The 12,915-nt window shown below is 38.6% G+C and overlaps 1 protein-coding gene across 11 annotated transcripts in view; it reads right to left on the bottom strand.

Annotated features, from left to right (window-relative positions):
- The window catches only part of PIAS2 (protein inhibitor of activated STAT 2), a 115,564-nt gene that overhangs the window by 74,469 nt on the left and 28,180 nt on the right, over positions 1–12,915 (bottom strand). The gene's annotated exons all lie outside the window — the stretch shown is intronic.

Raw genomic sequence — 12,915 nt, 5'->3', positions numbered from 1 at the left:
GTTGCCCAGCCTGGAGTGCAGTGGTGCTATCTCGGTTCACTGCAAGCTGTGCCTTCCGGGTTCACGCCATTCTCCTGCCTCAGCCTCCCGAGTAGCTGGGACTACAGGCGACTGCCACCAAGCCCAGCTAATTTTTTTTTTTTTTGTATTTTTAGTAGAGCGGGGTTTCACTGTGTTAGCCAGGATGGTCTCAATCTCCTGACCTCGTGATCTGCCTGCCTCAGCCTCCCAAAGTGCTGGGATTACAGGCGTGAACCACAGCGCCCAGCCCCCTTCACTAATTTAATGGAAAACTGGTTCGGCAAATGGAAAAGACTTATGTCCTCAATCCTCACTTCTCTTGCCATTGTAATAGGTGTGCTTATTCTTGTAGGATGTTATATCATACCCTGTGCCCACAGCCTAGCACAAAGGCTTATTGAAACAACTCTCACTAAAACCTTTTTCAATCCCCCCACCACCTTATTCAGATAAGCTCTTACTTTTAGAAAACCATACAGAACAACAGTCAAGAAATGTTAAAAATATTTGAAGAGGAAGAAATATAAAAATCAAAAGAGAACTGTCAAGTACGGTAAGTTGCTCTCCAAAGGTTTAATTTGTGACTTCCTTTTTCTTTGTTCTCGAGATCAACTTCCTTGTCTCTTCTCCTAAACTATCTGCTCTGTTAACAACTTCTCCCGCCAGTCCCAATCTGTAACTGACATCTCTTCCTTATTTGGAAAGCATCCTCTTCACTCCTGGCTACCTATTCTGTAAACTGCTCCTACCGCGGAAACAGCTCTCCCCATCAGAACTACCCTTCCCGCCTTTGCCACGCCCTGACATGCCCAAACATGCCTTGTACCATAACAAACAGCCTCTCCCTTCCCACCTAATTAGCCATATTCAATTTTAAACAGTAGCCAATCGGGTCAGTGTAGATTGTGCGGTCTGACTCCAGCTAATGGGGACAGGACACAGAACCAGGGATTAACCGTGTTAGGGATAAAAACCCCTTCCCTCCTTTGTTTGGTGTGCTCTCGCAGTGGCCAGATGTGCAAGCAGCATCCTTTTGCAGAAGTAAATTTGCCTTGCTGAGAAATCCTTCGTTTGCATGCTCATTTTCCTTGTGACTCCAAATTCTTGTTTCTAAGAAGCATAATAAAATACCTGCTTTCACCACTATATTTTGGAAGAGTATATTATATAGCAACAGTAAATGAAATAATGCCACAATTTCATGAATTTTGGCATAATCTTATCAATTCCAAATATTATATTCAGATTCATTTAATTTATAATTACTAAATGAGTAGGCTACTAGTATGATATAATAGTTATGACTGCTCTAAATGTATGGATCCTTTTTCCCTCTTTATAAATTTTTAAACTTAACTAGACCAGAATGTAACAGTCCTATATCCTAGCCTTACCCCTACTGGTTACTATCCAAGTTATTTAGGAAATTTACAAGTCTCTCTACTCCTCATTTCAAATGGGAGTAACACTTTTCTCACCTGCCTTAAGATTGTTTTGTGGCCTCAATGCAGTAACATGTGAAGGCATTCTGAAAGCAGTTAAGATACTACACATGTAATATATTTTCACTTCTGGAAGTCCTCATCAAAAGTCTATGCTTTTTAAAAGATACCAAAATTTCAGGAAAAAAACAAGCAGTTCAACAGATATATTTTGTTACCTATTTCGTAACAATGACTATCTTGATAAGACATTTAGGTCAAAAATTAATATTTTAATGTGCCTAAATGTTAAATATACTTAATATAAAACCTGCCAAGTCATCCCCCACCATCACCCCCTGCAAGTACTATATTGACACCTTTTAATAAACTGGTTTATATTTCAGTAAAAATGCTTCCTAGGCTAGGTGCAGCGGGTCACTCCTGTAATCCCAGCACTTTGGAAGGTCAAGGTGGGAGGATCACCTGACATCAGGAGTTCGGACCAGCCTAGCCAACATAGCGAAACCCCGTCTCTACTAAAAATACAAAATTAGCCAGATATGGTGGCCCATGCCTGTAAGCCCAGCTACTCAGGAGACTGAGGTAGCAGAATCACTACAACCCGGGAAGTGGAGTTTGCAGTGAGCCGAGATCACACTACCGCACTCCAGCCTGGCCGACCAGAGCAAGACTCCGTTTATAAAAAAACAAAACAAAAACAAAAACAAGAATGCTTCCTACCAGTTACTGCCCAGGTTAATAGGGGCTCATAACATGGCTAACACAGGGAAAAGATAAACCAAGAGGTTTTATAGGTAGCTTTGTGGATTAAAATGGCTCAGTCTAGCCAATCGAACAGTAAAATAATTCATAAAGTAACAATGAATGAATCGGTTTAATTACTCTGCATTTCCTAAGGTCCTGAGCTATCTGGTTCTCATCACCTACCAGCTACTGTATCATCACCAACAAAAGAAATGTCTTCTACCACTGCAATGCTGCACTAAAATAAAAGGGGGTAGGGTAGGAGCAGGACTTCTAAAACTCAACAACTGAAAACAACTCAGTTCAAAAAGGGACAAAGGACTTGGATAGACATTTCTCCAAGTACATACAAATGGCAAATATGCACATGAAAACATGCTCAACACCACTAATCGTTAGAGAAATGCAAATCAAAACTACAATGCGATGCCACCTCACACCCATTAGGATGGCCACTATCAAAAAAAAAAAAGTGCTGAGGACAGGGAGAAACTGGAACCCCTGTGCACTGCTGGTGGGGAATGTAAAACGGTGCAGCTGCTGTGGAAAACAGTTTAGTGGTTCCTCAAATAATTAAAAATAGAATTACCATATGATCACACACTCCACTTCTGGGTATATACTCATAAGAATTAAAAAACAGAATCTTGAAGAGGTTTGTATACCCACAGTCATAGCAGTATCACTCACAATAGCTAAAATGTGGAAGCAACCCAAGTGTCCATTGGAGAATAAATGAATAAAACATGGTATACACATACAATAGAATATTACTATGCCTTAAAAAGGAAAAAAAAAATCTGACATAACATGGACAAACCTTGAGGACATTACATTTAGTGAAATAAGCCAGTCAGAAGAAGACAAATAATATGACATGTAAATCAAATAAGAAGACATATAAGTATGATTCTACTTATATGAGAAATCTAGAGTAGTCAGAATCTTAGAAAGCAGGATGGTGGTTGCCAGGAGCTGGGGAAGAGGGAACAGTGAATTATTGTTAAATGGGTATAGAGTTTCAGTTTTGCAAGATGAAAAGGGTTCTAGAGATAGATGGCAGGGATGGTTGCACAATATTAATATACTTTATGCCACTGGATTTTAAAATGGTCAAGACAGTATGTACTTTACCACAGTAAAAAAAAAAATTGGGAATGGGCACAATGGTTCATGCCTATAATCCCAGCACTTTGGAAGGCTGAGAAGGGATGATCACTTGAGCGCAGGAGTTCAAGACCAGCCTAGGGAACATGGCAAGACCTGGTCTCTACGAAAAAAAATGTAAAAATTAGCTGGCTATGGTGGTGCACACCTGTGGTCCCAGCTACTTGGGAGGATCACTTCAGCACAGGTTAGGCTACAGTGAGCTGTGATCTCACAACTGTACCCTGCCTGGGTGAGAGACAGAGAGACCCTGTCTCAACAAAACAAAACAACACAACACAACACAACTGGGCAGGGCAGGGCACAGTGACACACACCTACAGTGACACACACCTATAGTCCCAGCTACTCAGGAGGCTGAGGCAGGAGGTTCACTTGAGGCCAAGAGTTTAAGGATGCAGTGCACAACAATCATGCCTGTGAATAACCACTGCACTCCAGCCTGGGCAACAGTGAGACCCTCATCTACCAAAAAAGTAAAAAATAATTTTTAAAACTTGGGACTAAAAATTTAAATGTGTTTAAAAATAAAGAGGGGCTGACCCTCAAATATGTAGAAATAAAAATACACAAAAAGAACATTATCATACAGTTGTAACAGAAGAAATATATAAAGTCAATATAGGCTCTCTTCTATATTAGCAAACTAGCTCATTTTTGATAACATGTTTCTTAACATGTTGGAACTAACAGGCACACACAATGCTTTCAAGAAACACTTTACAACTGCATCTATATAGCAATATTCAACTGTTTACAAACACAGTTTTCACTGAACACTGCTTTAAATTATAATCCCATTATATACACCAAAGTTTTTCAAATTTAACCAGATTTAAATAGAACACAGCAAACCTTAGTTATTTGTAGGTGATTTATCTATACAGAAATTATCATTTTATTAATAATCACCAGTGATGCTTCCTCTCCATTTCCACTACCACCACCCTACTGAAAGCCTATTATAACCTTCTACAAATGAAACAGCAGCCCCAACTCCTGCCAGACTCCCACCAGTGTGGAGTTAGTCCACCTTATCACTTTCAACCCCCTTCCTCTGCCCAAAAATACTTACCAGCCTCCGATCTCTGAGCGACCCCAGGCTCTTTCCTAGCAAATCTACATTTCCTCAAGCCCCCTCCAGGGCTTCCTCGGTTCAAAGGGCTTACTTTACCTGTGGGTGTGTACCACTTTATTTTCTATTTTATTCTGATTAAATAATTAAATCTGATTAAATTAGAAAAATTTTGATGTAATGGGATAATTTAAAGTAGTGTTCAGTGAACACTGTATTTGTAAACAATTGAATATTGCTATATAGATGCAATTGTATTTTATTCTATTTATTTCTAAAATAAACCATTTTATTTTCTATTTCTGTGACCACTCACAGTTCTCCCCTTTCTTGGCATTTCTTCTCCTATAAACTCTGCCAATCCAAAGTAGGTGCATTCATCCTTCAAAGCTCCCTCAAGTCTCACTATAAGCAGCCTTGACTGAATTCTCCATTCATTAGGCCAATGCAGTAACTGACCTTTAGATGTACAACTGATAGGGCTTTATCATGCAAACACGTATCTACTTGCTACTTATTTTGAATGTGAACATTACCTCCCTAACTGGGTAACAAACACCTTAAACCCTATCTCACACTTCTGGCTTCTCCACAATTAAGACTACATAACTGCTGGGCACGGTGGCTCACGCCTGTAATCCCAGCACTTTGGGAGTTCAAGGCGGGCGAATCATGAGGTCAAGAGTTCGAGACTAGCCTGGCCAACATGGTGAAACCCTGTCTCTACTAAGACGACAAAAATTAGCTGGGCTTGGTGGCACATGCCTGTAATCCCAGCTACTCGGGAGGCTGAGGCAGGATAATCGCTTGAACCGAGAAGGCGGAGGTTGCAGTGAGCCAAGATCCCACCACTGCACTCCAGCCTGGGCGACAGAACGAGACTCTGTCTCAGTGGAGAGGGGGAAGACTACATAGCCCTATCCGAATTAAGTCCTTATTATATACGTGTTAACTGAGTTAATAAAAATAATATATAAAGTAAATTAGAATATTCTATTTTAATGGCTTTAACATTAATGTGCATATCATTTGAATCCTGTTTAATCATATCCAGAAGCTTAACAAGTGTGTCCTAATGTTCAGGAATTTAAGGATAAAAACAGATTGATCCTCATTAATTTTTCACCTTTCAGATTAGCAAAAATTAAAAGACCAACAATTCAATGCTGATGAGGGTATAGGGAAAACAGTACCTCCACACAACCAAATGGAGTACAATTTGGTGCAATGCTGTGGAAGCTACTGTCGAATTTCTCTCTAAAGGTGAATATCAAAATATTAAATATTCATATTTTGACCCAATAACTTCACATCCAGGCATTTATCCTTTGTATATATGTGTAAGTATTCAGAAATATATGCAAAAGTTGTTCATAGCTGCAATGACTGTAAAACTGCAAGAACAGTGCCTGATACATGCTATACACAAAAACACTTCTGAATGAATAATTTAAACAGTGAAAGCCATTGAAGATGTACATCAAAAAAGTACTGGGTAAGTTATGGTACATCTATAAGATAACAGAACTACTACAATAAATCTGCTGTAATAAATTTTCAGGAAATACTGTTAAGAAAGATTGTTATGGTGCAAAACTCTAGGGAATACTATTCACAGATACTACAAACAGAACAGTGTCCCCACTCCCTCAACCAGACTCTGTGCAGTTGGAAAAGGTTTTAAAATGAAAGAGAAGAAATCAGCCTTGCCAACATGGTGAAACCCTGTCTCCACTAAAAATACAAAAATTAGCCAGGCGTGGTGGCACATGCCTGTAATCCCAGCTACTCGGGAGGCTGAGGCAGGAGAATCACTTGAACCCGGGAGGCAGAGGTTGCGGTGAGCCGAGACCGTGCCATTGCACTCCAGCCTGGGCAACAAGAGCAAATCTCTGTCTCAAAAAACAAAATAAAACAAAACAAAACAAAAACCAAAAACCTTAAAAAATTGAAGAGGAAAACAAGACTGCCCGTGAGAGCACATCAGAATAGTTATTTAAGGAAAGAAAATGGAGATTTTTGCTAGTTTGTTTAGATTAGGGGATTATCCATTTTGTTAACAGTAGAACCTTAGCTACAGAGTACTTTGTTTAGTATTATTGTATACACTCATGTTTTCAAGAAACCACAATTTTTCACTTCAAGTGATAAAAAATTTTTTATATCAATCCTTTTGAATAGAAATAATCCCAAGTTGCAAAACTATATATTAATGTATCTTAAATAGAATATACTCATTATGGGCCACGGGCAGTGGCTCATGCCAGTAATCCCAGCAGTCTGGGAGGCTGAGGCGGGCAGATCATGAGGTCAGGAGTTCGAGATGAGTCTGGGCAACATAGTGAAACCCTGCCTCCACTAAAAATACAAAAAAAATAGCTGGGCGTGGTGGCGGGTGCCTGTAATCCCAGCTACTTGAGAGGATGAGGTAAGGAGAATTGCTTGAATTTGGGAGGCAGAGGTTGCAGCGAGCCAAGATCAAGCCACTGCACTCCAGCCCAGGTGACAGTGCAAGACTCCATCTCCAAAAAAAAAAAAAAAAAAGGCACATAGTCATTATGGTTTTTTGACATAGGGCTACTGGTTTCAAAATCCCAAGAAGTTCTGGAATGACATTTTTGACCTCATGTCTGTTTTTCCTACCATAGCTCTTCCAGTCTCTCCCTTGTTAACTAATTTCTACTCAACAATATGTTGATGGCTTAGAAATCATTTAATCAACTGTGTATAAATTAAAATACACAGCCTTGCCTTAGAACATCAGGAATATGGGCCGGGCGCGGTGGCTCAAGCCTGTAATCCCAGCACTTTGGGAGGCCAAGACGGACGGATCACGAGGTCAGGAGATCGAGACCATCCTGGCTAACACAGTGAAACCCCGTCTCTATTAAGAAATACAAAAAACTAGCCGGGCGAGGTGGCAGGCGCCTGTAGTCCCAGCTACTTGGGAGGCTGAGGCCAGAGAATGGCGTGAACCCGGGAGGCGCAGCTTGCAGTGAGCTGAGATCCAGCCACTGCACTCCAGCCTGGGTGACAGAGCGAGACTCCGTCTCAAAAAAAAAAAAAAAAAAAAAAAAAAGAACATCAGGAATATGTGGTCTGATACATAGACATGACTGTATCTCTTTTGACTTCTGACGATTTTTAATTCTCAGTTCCCAAAAGTAAACAAGTTTCTCCATAGCATTATTCTAAATATGTGATATTCACTAAACTTTTATTGTTCTAAGTAGTTTCATCACAAAACCTAATCATTCAAAAATTAACCAACTTCTGAAAGCAATTCCATTGCCCTAGATGCTGTGGCTCTAAAAATATTCAATTAAAGGTCATCATGAGAAATGATTAAATTTTTTCCACTTTTATTTGGCAAACTATATGGTATTTTACTGACATTTTAACTTTCTACCTAAAGTCTATGAGATAATTTATTATATCCAATTGTTTCATCAATCTGACATCTTAAGATTATACCTTATGAAAATCACTTTTTTTTTCTCTTTTGGGAAGACAAGATAAGAAAATGTTTATAAAGACAGTGATAGGGGACGGGCGCAGTGACTCATGCCTGTAATAATCCCAGCAGTTTGGGAGGCCGAGGCGGGTGCATTACGAGGTCAGGAGATTGAGACAATCCTGGCTAATATGGTGAAACCCCGTCTCTACTAAAAATACAAAAAATTAGCCAGGCATGGTGGCGGGCGCCTGTAGTCCCAGTTACTTGGGAGGCTGAGGCAGGAGAATGGCGTGAACCTGCAAGGCGGAGCTTGCAGTGAGCCAAGATCATGCCACTGCACTGCAGCCTGGGCGGCAGAGCGAGACTCCATCTCAAAAAAAAAAAACACAAAAACAAAAACACAGTGATAGGTAGGATTCCTGAAAAACATTATTAGTTTTTAGTAAAAAGGTAGAAAGTGTATAAGCCATGAGGCTACGTGTATTTCTGGCATTCCAGCTGAAGCTATAAGCAAAATACAGGGAGTTTAGTTACTCTTCAAAACAAAATATCTCTGGCATTACTTTATCTAAGCCAAATGAGATAGTTTTGAACACCAAATATGAAAAGTTTTATTTTAGTAAATTTATAATGAGCATACTATTTAATTTTACTGAGGTTAATAAAAGAGAAACTCTGTGATGAACAGAGCAAAGTAAGAAAATTTCTATTTCTATTTGTGAATGAAGTAGGAAGGCAAGGAAAGAGAAAAGGACAAGGCCTCTCCCGTGTCTCCCTCTTGGAGTACCACGGAGCAAAAGCCTACTGCAAGCATCTTCACTTAGTCCCCAGTCTTCTGTCCATGTCTCTAAAACACATTCCACTGTAACCACTACCCTACAGACCCTCTTATCCTCTCTGTCCTGTGCTTAGCCATATTCCTGAGGGGCCTCATGAAGTAGGGCTACTTAAGCATATCACTAGTCTGAATCTTTCTCAGAATAATAGAAAGTAATAAATTTGCTAGTCCTTCAACATAAATAAGGAAAACAAATTTTTTTAAGTAATAAATTTACAATAACTGCTGGGGCAGAACATATAAATGAGCCACAATATTGTGCATGATACTGTCCAAATACCATGATAAAGGAGGAATTACAAAACAAATTAAGGAAATATTTTAACTAGATAAATCAACTCTTTAAAAACAAGGCTAAAGATGAAAGTAAAATCATAAAAGACAGACAACTGGGTAATAAGCATTTAAAATACTTGTTCTTGTTGGCCAGGTATGGTGGATCATGCCTGTAAACCCAGCACCTTGGGAGGCCAAGGCGGGTGGATCACCTGAGGTCAAGAGTTCGAGACCAGTCTGGCCAACATGGTGAAACCCCATCTCTACTAAAAATACAAAATTAACTGGGTGTGGTGGCACATGCCTGCAGCCTCAGCTACTCAGGAGGCTGATCAGGAGAACTGCTTGAACCTGGGAAGTGGAGGCTGCAGTGAGCTGAGACAGCGCCAATGCCCTTCAGCCTGGGTGACAGAACAAGACTTTGTCTCAAAAAAAAAAATAAAATAAAAAAAATAAAAATAAATAAAGGCCAGGCTCGGTGGCTCAAGCCTGTAATCCCAGCACTTTGGGAGGCCGAGACGGGTGGATCACGAGGTCAGGAGATCGAGACTATCCTGGTTAACACCGTGAAACCCCGTCTCTACTAAAAAATACAAAAAAAAAAAAAAAACTAGCCAGGCGAGGTGGCGGGCACCTGTAGTCCCAACTACTAGGGAGGTTGAGGCAGGAGAATGGCATAAACCCGGGAGGCGGAGTTTGCAGTGAGCTGAGATCCGGCCACTGCACTCCAGCCGGGGCGACACAGCGAGACTCTGTCTCAAAAAAATAAAAAAATAAAAAAATAAAAAATAAATAAAAATAAAAAATAAATAAAAATTTAAGCAAGATACAAGTTTTCATCTAAAAATCACAAAGATCTGTTTTTAATAGCACCCAATAAAGGCAAAAAGTAACGAGATATGACAGGCATTATCTCACTTTGCTTGTGGAATTTAAACTGGCACTAAAATAATTTGGCAATATGTTTTCAAGAGTCTAAAATGTTCTTATTACTTGATCCAATAATTCTACTCACAAGACTTTGTACAAATAATAAAATGTGAACAAACACTCAATCCTTATTTCAAAGTGAATGTAATAAAGAGATAAAATGCAATACTCCACTTGCTTGGATCACCAGTTTTGCTAAAACACAAATAAAGCAAAAAGCAAAAAACTGAAAAAAAAAAAAAAAAAAATAGCCACCTTGCCTGCCCCTAGTCAGGCCATACTAACCCATTTACTAGCTCTACCCCTCACGGCCTTCTGACTTAACCAAGACAGACTGCAGTACAATCCTGTAAGAAAGGGAAAAAGCACACTGATACGTTTAAGAGTTTTCACATGACTGAAAATAAAAAGGGTTTTCCCAAGAAAGAAAAGAAAGTAATCTTCCAGATCGACTATGAAATATTACTTCCCCATTTATTTCATAAAGAAATCCAAATATATCTGTAAATAATTTCATTAGGCAGTAAGAATTATAACACAGCAAAGCAAAAATTTATTAGTCACATTGTAAGCAACTGATGGGCATTAAATAAAAGCTAAAAAAACACATGTCAAACTCCCTGTGCCACTTTAGAAATAAAATTAAATATAAAAGGTTTATTTCTTAGAAAATCAGTTTAAAAGCTACATTAAATGGAAAATAAATCCCCTTATAAAAATATGAAAAGTATCAAAACACAAAATCAGGATCAATAAATAAGACGTGTCTATTCCCATTCACAGAGAAGCAACCTGAGTTCTACACCATAAGAATGCTTGAGGTAAGTTCCAGCCAGAGCAACTAAGAAAGAAAAGGAAATAAAAGGCATGCAAACAGAAAAGAAAGAAGTGAAATTATTCCTGTTCACAGATGGTAGGCTCTTAAACACAGTAAACCTTAAAGATTCCACACAAAAAACATGTTAGAATAAATGAATTCAGTAAAGTAGCAAAATACAAAGTCAACATGCAAAAATCAATTGCATTTTTATAAACTAATAATAAATACGATGAAAAGGAAATTATGCAGTTTTTACAATAGCATCAAAAAGAAAAATATTTCAAAATTAACCAAGAAAATGAAAACCTGTACAATAAAAACTACAAAACATTGCTGAAAGATATTAAAGAACACATAAATAAATAGAAACACAGCTCATTTTCACGTAATGGAAGACTTAACTTTTTTTTCCCCATCAGTCTGTGTGGGAAAAGAAAGACTTAATATTGCTAAGATATCAATATCACCCAAACCAATTTACAGATTCACTGCAATTCCTCAGAAATAGAAAAACTCATTCTAAAATTCATGTGGAATCTCCAGGGTCCCAAACAACCAAAACAATCTTACAAAATAATTAAAGCTGGAGAACTCACTCTTCCTGATTCCAAGACATATTACATAGCTACTGTAATCAAAACTGTGGTACTGGCATACAGACAGACATCTAGACCAGTGGAATATATCAACAGTCTAAAACCTTTTTGGCACCAGGACCAGTTTCATGGCAGATAGTTTTCCTACAGACCAGGGAAATGGTTTCTGGATGAAACTGTTTCACCTCAGATCATAAGGCATTAGATTCTCATAAGGAGCATGCAATTTAGATCCCTTACACAAACAGTTCACGATAGGGTTCCTGAACCTATGAGAATCTAATGCCGCAGCTGATCTGACAGGAGGTGGAGCCCAGGCTGTAATGCTCGTTCTCCTGCTGTTCACCTCCTGCTGTGCGACCTGGTTTCTAACAGGCTGTGGACTGGTGCCAGTCCATGGCCTGAGGGTTGGGGACCTTGGAACAGCTAACCTGGAAATAAAACCTCACATACACAAATACTTTTTGACAAGTGAGGGAAAGGACAGGTTTTTCAACAAATGGTGGGGAAAAATTGGATATCCACAAACAAAAGAACAAAGCTGGACACTCACCTAATACTATATACAAAAATTAACTCAAAAGAGATCAGGCTTAAATGTAAGACCTAAAACTATAAAACTCTTAGAGGAAAACACAGGGCAAAACCTTCACAGCATGAAGTTTAGCAATGATTTCTTGGATATGACACCAAAGGCATTGGAAACAACAATAAAAAATAAACAAATGGGAATATCATGAAAAAATTTTAAGTTGTACATCAAAAGACACTATCAACAGAGTAAAAACAGCAAGCCACAGAATGGGAGAAAATATTTGCAAATTCATATATCTGATAAGGGATTATATCCATAATATATAAAGAACTCCTAAAACTCAACAACAATAAAACAAACCAATTCAAAAATGGGCCAGAGACTTGGCTATACATTTCTTGAAAGATACATAAATGGCCAAAAAGCACATGAAAATGTACAACATCACCATCATTACAGAAATGCAAATCATAGCTACAATAAGATACCATCTGACACTCAATAGAATGGCCACTATTTAAAAAAAAAAAAAAAAAAGGAAAATAAAAGTGTTGTTAAGGATGTGGAGAAATTGGAACCCTTGTGCACTGTTGAAGGGAATGTAAAATGCTGCAGCTGCCATGGAAAACAGTACAGTGATACCTCAAAATACTAAAAACAGAATGACCATGTGATCCAGCAATTCCACTTGTGGGTATACAGCCAGAAGAACTGAAAAGCAGGGTCTCAAAGAGATACTTGTATACTCATGTCCACAGAATTATTCACAATAGCTAAGACGTGGAAGCAACCCAAGTGTCCATCAATGGATAAGCAAAATGTGGTATCCTATAACACAGAAATACAGAAGTAAAACCAGAAGAAATGGCTAAAATAATTAAGGTTGTTGCCTCTTGAAAGTGAGACTGAGGGGTGAAGTGAGTAAAAGATTACTATTTTTCTTTAAAAATGTATACTATCGTATTATTTAGCCTTTAAAGGGCAGAAAATTCTAACATAAACTACAGCATG

The sequence above is a fragment of the Chlorocebus sabaeus genome, chromosome 18 (genome assembly GCF_047675955.1).
Source record: "Chlorocebus sabaeus isolate Y175 chromosome 18, mChlSab1.0.hap1, whole genome shotgun sequence".
NCBI classification, from domain to species: Eukaryota; Metazoa; Chordata; class Mammalia; order Primates; family Cercopithecidae; genus Chlorocebus; species Chlorocebus sabaeus.
This window is presented reverse-complemented; position numbering and strand designations above follow the sequence as displayed.